Here is a 9,305-nt window from a genome sequence, read left to right on the forward strand (position 1 = left end):
ATAAAAATACCAAACACTTCAAATTTAAAAAAAGAATTGTAAATCTTAACTATATATAAAAATGTTAGTGAGGGCAGAATTTTCTATAATTATTATATAAAAATGGTAATTTTTACATTAAGTACATTTAAGTTAATTCATTATTAACATAAATAATTTGATGAGTTAATGTGCTGGAATATTTTATGTTATTAGTTTTAGGTTACAAATAAATAAATATGGTAAATTAATGTTATACTATACAATTTAATATTTTTAAAAAACCTTCGATAATATTCCCTAAACTTTCCCATAGGGAAATCTCTGCACAGTGGTCACAAAAGAGTTAGAACATTGGTATTCACAAACAAAGGGCCTGATTCACAAATTCCATTTGTAGTACGTAAATTAATACTACAATACTATACAAACCCAAGGGTGTAAATCTTTAACTCCACCTCTTCTAGCTTTCTAGGGAAGATTTACAAACAAATGTAAGTTTACTACTTGGGCCTTCATTACAAGAAGCCCGATCTTTTACGATCCCTATGCAATTGCTGTATGCAGTGGAATTGGTACTACATGTTTTGTGGTAGCTACCACACACCTCACAGTTTTCACAAGGTAAATTTCAGCAGGGAAAACCTGGAGATTTTAACTTGAGGCAAATGCCCTGTAAATACTGGCACATGCTGATTTTGGTGTGCAGAGTACCAAAATCCCCATGTTATGACTCATTTGAAAGGACACAACTTGTAATAGATGAGAATTTTCACATCTTTTAAATTCAGATCCCCGTGGTATTGGCTTTACCCAATTATAACCAGTCTGAGATTCGCACGGTCAGAATTCCCAGGTGCAGCAACACTAGACCCAATTTTACTGGGTCAAAAATCCATCCATAGATATCAGATGAGGCTAGGGCTGCAATTGTAACCTGGTCTAGACCCTTCCATGGCTACAGCATCTTCTGCTACTTAGAGCAGGTGGTAAAGGGAAGGAGGTTTATCCCCACAATGGAGAAACCACAAGCAGATTTGAACCTAGTAGATTTGGGTCTCCACGGTATTCCCCATTTCAGGAACAAATAATTGTGAGCTCTAGGTTTATTTATGGGGATACCAGTCAGAGCTCCTGTGAAATGTGAGGCCAATAGTCAGTCACAGACCTGCAGGCCATGGCCTGTTGTCTGTGCCATACCATGCTACCCTGGATGAGGCATAGTTTAGAAATAAGATCAAAATGTAAACCATGTTGCATGTCACTGCTGTACTGAACTACCTTGATATCCATGATAATACCATTTGTAGTATAACTTGAAGATACCATAAGTTCACCAAAGAATGGTTCACTTGCATGTGTTTGCCCTGTTTTCCCACAAGAGGGTAAGGCGATGCTTATAACCCACGTTGGGGCACCAAATACATGTTATATTTGTTATGATGCAGTTGCCTTAAAAATGTGACAGGTATTCTATACTTATATATATTTAATGATAAAATGATGGGTGTATTTTATTATGGGATGAAATATGATGGCTATGTTGGTGATGCCATTCACTACATGTAGATGCAGTGGCACTGTAACTTATTTAAACCTACCTAGTAGTTGTGTCAGCAAAATCCCCAAAAATCAAATTACATGCAAGAGCAGACTGACAGAAAATGTAGCTGTTATCTGTGCAACCCGGTACTGCAGTGGACATTTCAGTAAAGGAGCCCCAGGCATCTACAAGCAGCTTGCTTGGTGATAAAGTGATAGTGCTGTCTACAGCAGAACTCGCGTTTTCTGTGGTGAAGTGGCTGAAGTGCCACATTGGTGCAATTGCACCTAATACCCAAAGAAAGTGGGCAATTGAATAAATTGTAATTTTCACCGATTGTCTTTCTGCAGGTGACTATCAAATGTTGATAACACGGTGCAATTAGCAGGTCATGCATCTCAGTATCTGGTGGATGTACTGTGATTGGATGCTGACTGTGTCTCTAGCGCCCCTTTTCAAACATCCAGGGGCCAAAAATTGGAGGGCAATCAGAATTATATGTGCAAGGATTGCCTTGGTGTGGGCTACAGGGGAAGTAAACTCCCGCTCCCAGTCTACAACCACGCAAGGATCACAACAATTATGCTTCATTGGACATCCAAAGTAAATTAATTCTGTGCCTGCTAATGCTCCCTCTCCTCCTCAACTAAGGGTTCCTCAAAATGAGGGACAAGGTGACATAGATAGTCACTAACATGGGGAAAAAAGGCTTGCCTTCTCTTGCGGGCACTCTGTGTGTGACTGGTTGATGTTGTTGTGAGTTTCATCTGATAACGGGAGTGGTAGTCATGAGTCTTCACTCCCCCGCCCTTGCATTAGAAGGTTTTATATCTAGCCATGTTGCTTTATATGTTATCTGCTAATTTTAGCTATATTTATCTGCTGTGTTTACATTTCTTTTAAAGAAACAATATAATAAAAATAATTAAAGTATATGAAATATACGTTTTATCGCTTGAAAATATATTTCGATTTTTTCTTTATTGTCTCTATGTGTTGCCCACACAAAAATTCTTTGTTGAATAGCCTCATTCATGTGGAACAATTTTCAGCACATTTGATATGGGCAATTCATTGTCCTTAAACAGACCAAAACAAAATGGACAACCATGTACTTTTTCACCTTTCCAAAGATACACCAAAAACAATATCCCTCTTTCGCCACCTGGACTACTATTTGTATCTGGCACAGGATGAGTTATAGAACCAATATCCAACTTGTGCGACAATTTGTAAAGATCCATAGCGGAGGCAATGCCATATTATGCTAAGACCACAATGGATGTATTGAGACTGACAAAATATTTTCAGCTTGATCCATATAAAGTATTGTGAAAAACTCTTGATATGAAGGCTTTGTAAACCAACACCCACAACACATTTCTTTACAAGCAATTGAAGAACTACTTATAACATTGAATGGTCAAACAATACACATATACACTTCATAACTAAACACAACTTGGAATATGTGGAGGACTATTACCTGATCATTGAGAGCACATAAAAGGCAAATTAATTTGACTGAACCTGTCTAATTTTTATCTATATCAATTCAAAATGACTAATATCTACATCAAATGAACACCAACATCAGAGAAAGTCTACCATGATTTATCAATTAAGGAAAAAGAAGGGTAATTACCTATGAAGGTCCATTTCCAACCGGCAAAAAAAAACGTTCTACTTAGTTATACAAGAAAAAATGCAAAAGCCTTCTGAGAGAGATATATTTTCATCCAATTTCTATTCATCTATACACATAGACATGTATCTTAATTAGACGTACATTAATCAAATTATTCAAAAAGCTAACTCCAATTCAAAAAGGATCAACAGTGTCGATTCTGAGAGTTTATATGGTTTTCTTAAAAAGTCAATCTTGTGCTACGTAAACATGTACCCAAATCAGCCCTATTTGTGGCCCCAAATATGCCTTCACCCTATATGACTGTAAGAGGGTAGGCAGAGTCCAACCTCCCAGTTTTCCATTAAGTTGTCTTACCTGGCTATAATTATTTAGTATTCCACCACTTTTTGTCACTTGAAAGAGAGAGAGACCCTTCTTACGTACGTATATATGGAAAGACTCAAACTCTTTAATATGCTGTAATGTTTCCTGATCTAGCTGAAACGACGTCTTTGACTGATGCCTACCCCTATTAGCTTTATTTTGCACTTTGATGTGTTACTTACCAGTCCCTTATATTGGCAATAGCGGTTAAAAAATGCTAGTTTCATATGGAATGCATTTCCTCTCTGTGACATGGGGAAAGTATTAAATTCACCATGGGGTAATCAACCTTATATTTGCCAATGAAATTGATAATTCATTATAAATAAAATAAAAAATATGTAGGGGTAGGTCAATAGAAAGCTAAGTGTTTTTTACCCCAAAGACCATAACATATTGAGGCGTGACTGATAGTGTGGAGAAGAAGTAGATGCTTTGTTGCTGAGCCCATATTGGTAGAGCTCTATCGCCCTGCAGATAGTGAAACAATAATTGACATTCTCAAATTCCACCCTAAGGTAAAAAAAGGACAGAAAGAGCCTTCATTCTCTAAGGGTACCATACTTCATGAAGAAACAAGAGAGAAGTTTCAAAAGGGTTAAAATGCAGCTTGGAAATAATTCACATTAATAGCCTATAAAAGTTAAGAGAATCTTATTCCTAAAACCTTGCCAGACAATCAATCTGCTCACTCTAGCAAGCAGAGAGTTCTATCTGTAGTATTTAGGGACACCGTGTCATCGTTTTTAAACTTTGGAACTGTTGTGACAAATTACCAGGGTGACAGGGAAAGCCCAGCTTTCAAATTTTTAGTGAATACACAGGCCAGTTGTGCACCCCAAACACAAATGTTTTGGGCAAAAATATTTTATAGGTACTAGGTCTGGGCCTGGTCTTTGTTCCTTCTTCAGAGTTTTAATGGCATTCAATATTTCTTCAGTTGCTACATAATGAAATGAGACTCAGATAGACTCATTGACCTTAACCACACAAATGAGTGTTGTGTTGACTTCTCAATGTTGCAGCAATATCTATGAAGCTGGAAGAATCTTGGATTTTCTGCTGGATGAAGCTTTTAATACTTGAAGAAGTTGCATACAAATCTGCTGATGATACGGAGGCCTGGAGGGAGTATGGGCTTATTTTAAAGAATTGTATGACTTTGCATTCCGTAAGTGTAGCACATTATGATGTATGGAAACCAAACTGAACCCCAAGGCGGCCATTTCTACTACACAGTTTTTCCAGTGATTCAGCGAGATCAGTGCTATTTTCATCAATGCTAAACCTAGAAACTCAGGTTAAAGTATCAGTTTGATGCTTGATTTGCAATGCCATCCATATTAGATTTAAAACGGTAAAAGCTACGGTTTTAAGCTACTTTTAGCCTCTCAAATCAGTCCGTCCGGGAGGAAACGCCTCACCACAACTTATTGTGGCATGCTTCATTTTAGGTATTTCACGCCTATGATGAAGCATGCCATGATGAGTTGTGGGTGAGGTGTCCTTCCCAATACCTTTTGGAAACCTCTGGACTGCAGTGATAATTGCAAATCAGCTCTTAGGAAGGTCTCTGTGAATGTCACCACTCACAAAACAAGAACTCATGGAGACATCCAGGAGTTGCAAAAGCCTCACTGGGATACAATGGAAGAGTCTGAAACAGGCCTCTGTCAAGCAATAAAGGAGACACAGTATGAAGTGCAGGCAAAGGGCAACTGGAATCAAGAACATGAATCAGAAAAAGCAGACACAGTTCAGACAACACCAGTTTTGTAAAAGCAATATACAGATCAGGAATTTGAGAGATGAGGATTTGTACCAAAATAATTTAACTAAAATATAGCTTGACAGTATTCTTCATAATTGTCGCTCCATTGTAATTGTCAAAAGAAAAGCTATCCATAATGGGACAATATTTTCGTAAACTATATTTAGGACATTATATTTCTGTCCTACAAATCCTTTAATAGTGCTATACAGACATGCAACCACAGAAGATGATGCGTTGAAAGACACTGAAGGATATATACAGGTCACATTCAAGCAGAGAAAGGAGATGAAAGGAGATGGCTTGATCCAGGAACATACTGGTGAACCTTCATGTGCACCCTCTAAAGAAAGAGATCAAAAACACCTACACAGGTCACAAGCACTTTGAGCCTGGTTTAGAATTAAGTGGATGTAGGATAGCTGCCCCAAATGTCAATAACACTCCAAATGCAGAAGACGGGGCATCCACCAATTTGAGGCCTTTGCCTACCTCTGCCAAACTGTAGATAAAGCCTTTTGTCTTTAGTGATCAAAGAATCATAGATGTACCACAAACAATACTGTCAAGAAGGCGAGTACAAATGACAGGAACAGATACACTCTCTAAATGATATATTGAATACATGTGGGCCTCACTATTTGGTGTCTAATTGGAGTTGTTTTAAATATATTTTGTTTTTTTATGTATTCAGTTGTGTTTATGTTACATTAACATTTTGTACATAAAAGTTGTATAATATGACAATCAAAGGTGGTTTAAATTACATTTCCAAACCTCATCAGAAATTGCAAAACCCTGCACAATACTTCAACTCCATAATCCGTACTAATTATGAGTTGGTTCTCACCTGCCTGTCTAAGGAAACCCACTACTCACAGGTTGTGGAGGCTTTTATTAATTTATGCCACAAAACTGAGGGGGATTTATGAAAACCAGTTCAAACCTCCCTGAATATTTCGAGATGGCTTAACACCGCCTGCTCTAAAGCTAATAGGGATCTTCACCTCGCATTAACTACCAAACTCAGGGATTACTATTTGGTGTGTAATCTGCACAAGCAATACAAAATACCATAAAGACACATCTTCAGGAAGTTGTAAGCTCTTGCTGGGTTACACTCTTACAGACATCCAAACAGGGCTGCATTAAGTCATTACATCATTTTGGGCTACTATTACCAAATTACTCAAATCCAGTGTCAGGCCCTCCGCAATTATTTCTTGCCATTTTAGCGGTAGCAATTGGGAGGAACATTTTAGGGGAATTTATGCTGCCCTCATCTAGGAGGCACTTTTCAAGTTGACAAAATGTTAGTGGCATGTTTTTACACAACTCTGCCGGAGGTCGAGGCTGCGATCCATCAGAGCCCTGGTGGCGAGGCACCGGGTCCTGACAGTGTCCTCATCAATTTAATCAAACATAATGTATCCTTTTGGGCCCCTCTCCTCATGATTATCTTCAATGGTCTTGCACATACTACCCTACCCGCCTCATTGAGCTCCTCTGTCATTGTCCTCATAATCAAAGAGGGGGACTGGTCATCACCCGCATGCTACAGGCCAATTTCAATCCTAGACAGCACAGCTAAACACTGGGATGGGTTATATATAATAAAAATACTGCCTGGATGGACAACAAATCTATACTCCTCAGCAGTCAGTATGGCTGCAGATGTAAACTAGTGACCATCCAAAAATGCTGGTGCTAGGTAAATATACAGTGGCTAAAAGATCTCTGCTCTACATAGCACACACGGATCTGACTTCGGCATTCGACTGTGTACACAGGGGGAAATTATAGCACATTCTTATTCCTTATGGGCTTCACACTGTTTTTGTCAATTTATTTGCCCATATACATGAGGGAACGAAGGCTAGAGTCTGCATTAGTCGACTGGGAGAAGTCACAGGAGAAATAAAAATTCAGTGTGGCGCCAGTCAGGGACATGTGCTGGTCCCCCTTTTGTTCATTTTGTATGTGAATAATCTCAATCCCTCAGTCTCAATCCCTCAGGACGTCCCATTAATTAGGGGCAACCCATTCCCAGCACTCTTGCACGCGGATGACGCAGTGCTCATAGTACATACACCAAGGGCACTGCATCTCATGGTACACACCTTTACCAACTTCATGGCCTGTGAACCAATTTTGCCAAATCCCCCATCATGTCTTTTGCCCCTAAGTGCAGGCCCCTATCAACCCTGTCAATTGGCCTCAACACTCTGACCTGTACAAGCCCCTTCTCTATCTGGGTAAGGATTTCTCCTCCCACGGGTCATGGTCTTTCAACATCTCTCATTGTGCAGCCAAATTTCCTTCGGCGAATGATTCCTATGCTATGTTCCCCAACCCCCTATAAATAGTGCTATAAATGTATAAATCCCACTGCCATCCAGTTGCTATGTACGGTGCAGCGTAACGGATAGTTCCAACTTTAAGTTAATCCAGCAAGAGGTGAAAAGATTACTAAGGAGACTGCTGACACTTCCTGTCTCTGCTGCCAATTGCATCCATAACAAAACACCGGGCTGCAATACCTGGAGCACTTGATCCCCGTCCGGCCCTGCTCTTGTCATCAATGTGGAGACACGCTGAGTGCACCCTAACATGAGATGTAATACCGGATTGCCTCACCCTGGATAAAGGTTTGCAAATTCCATGCGTTAGTTCTGTTAAGACTATTTATAGTTGTGTAGAGATGAAATCCTTTTCCTGGGACCCCCTGACCTGTGTTTCACTGAGTAAAAGGAACGTGGCAGAGGCTTTTTTCCATCTTGAGGTGTCTCAGCAGCTCAGGAGTCTCCAGACATGTCCAGAGGCCATAAGATAGGATTGTTCACTCTTATTTCGTTTTGGATCAGGTCCTGTGAAGTACCTATAATGCCTTTTCCTGGGCTATACACAGCATCTTGATTCCATATCTTGCCCGTGTTAGGAGGTTTCTATACAGAATGTGCTTCATTTTATCCTTTTCTGTAAATTTTACTCGTAATAGTTCAAGTTCTTTCTAATGCCTATTTTAAAGAAGAACGGTTATGGCCTAAATCAATGCAGCCCCTCTCTTAGATTGTTATTACTTTGAAATAATGATGAAGTGTCTTTTAATTTTAATGGAAGCTCATTTTTAAAGACTATCATGCGGGCACTCATTTTCATGCTCTGATGAGATACGCTGCTGCAATTTGGTACTGTACGAAACATTTTATCTATCTAGCTGAGACATTATATGTATTGGTCAAATCCTAATCTAAACTGTCATGATGTAACATGTTTTTAAACATTTTTTGTTCGTAAATAACTTTTATGGCTGCCACAATGCTGCCAAATAAAGTTTTGAATTGAATTGAAATGACAGTCAGCTAAATGGGTGAGTTAACTAAACCAGCACATTTTTAAATACTTTTAGGAATGAGAATGCATGAGAAAAAGTGTTATGAATGGCAACTTAGTAAGTAGAGTACTGCTAAACATGTAACACTCATTAAAGGGTGGAAGGCAGCTTACTTTACAATATATGCATAAGAAAACTGTTTGAATTGATTGGTGTTGTATTAGTCAATTATTCAATGTCTTCAAGCTATTTCAGGTGATTGTTTTAGAGCTGTTTGGAGGTCCTGAAGTAAGGGACTGGACGGAATTGGAGGTGGGAGAATTTTTATTGAGTGTGGCAGACAAGAAGATGCTCAATCATGGCCCACCATGAGGGACCCCATAGAATCAATGGAGGAATCATAATGGCAAGCTTTGAGTGAATGCCCACGGTCAGACAAAGCAGGTGCTCCGTCATCGGTGGCCACCAAATAATGTAGGAAATGTGAGAGTCAGACTCAAGGAAGTGTCACTTGTGGGTGGAAGATGCAGTGGGCTCTGAATCATGGCACGGAAGGTTCATTATAGCGTCAGTGGGGATCTATGACTCAAGCCCACAGTGGGCACACCTTCATTGCCAGCAGCATGGTCATTCCTAGACACGCAAACATTTACAACATGAGGGA

This window comes from Triturus cristatus, chromosome 10 (genome assembly GCF_964204655.1).
Source record: "Triturus cristatus chromosome 10, aTriCri1.1, whole genome shotgun sequence".
Classification (NCBI taxonomy): domain Eukaryota; kingdom Metazoa; phylum Chordata; class Amphibia; order Caudata; family Salamandridae; genus Triturus; species Triturus cristatus.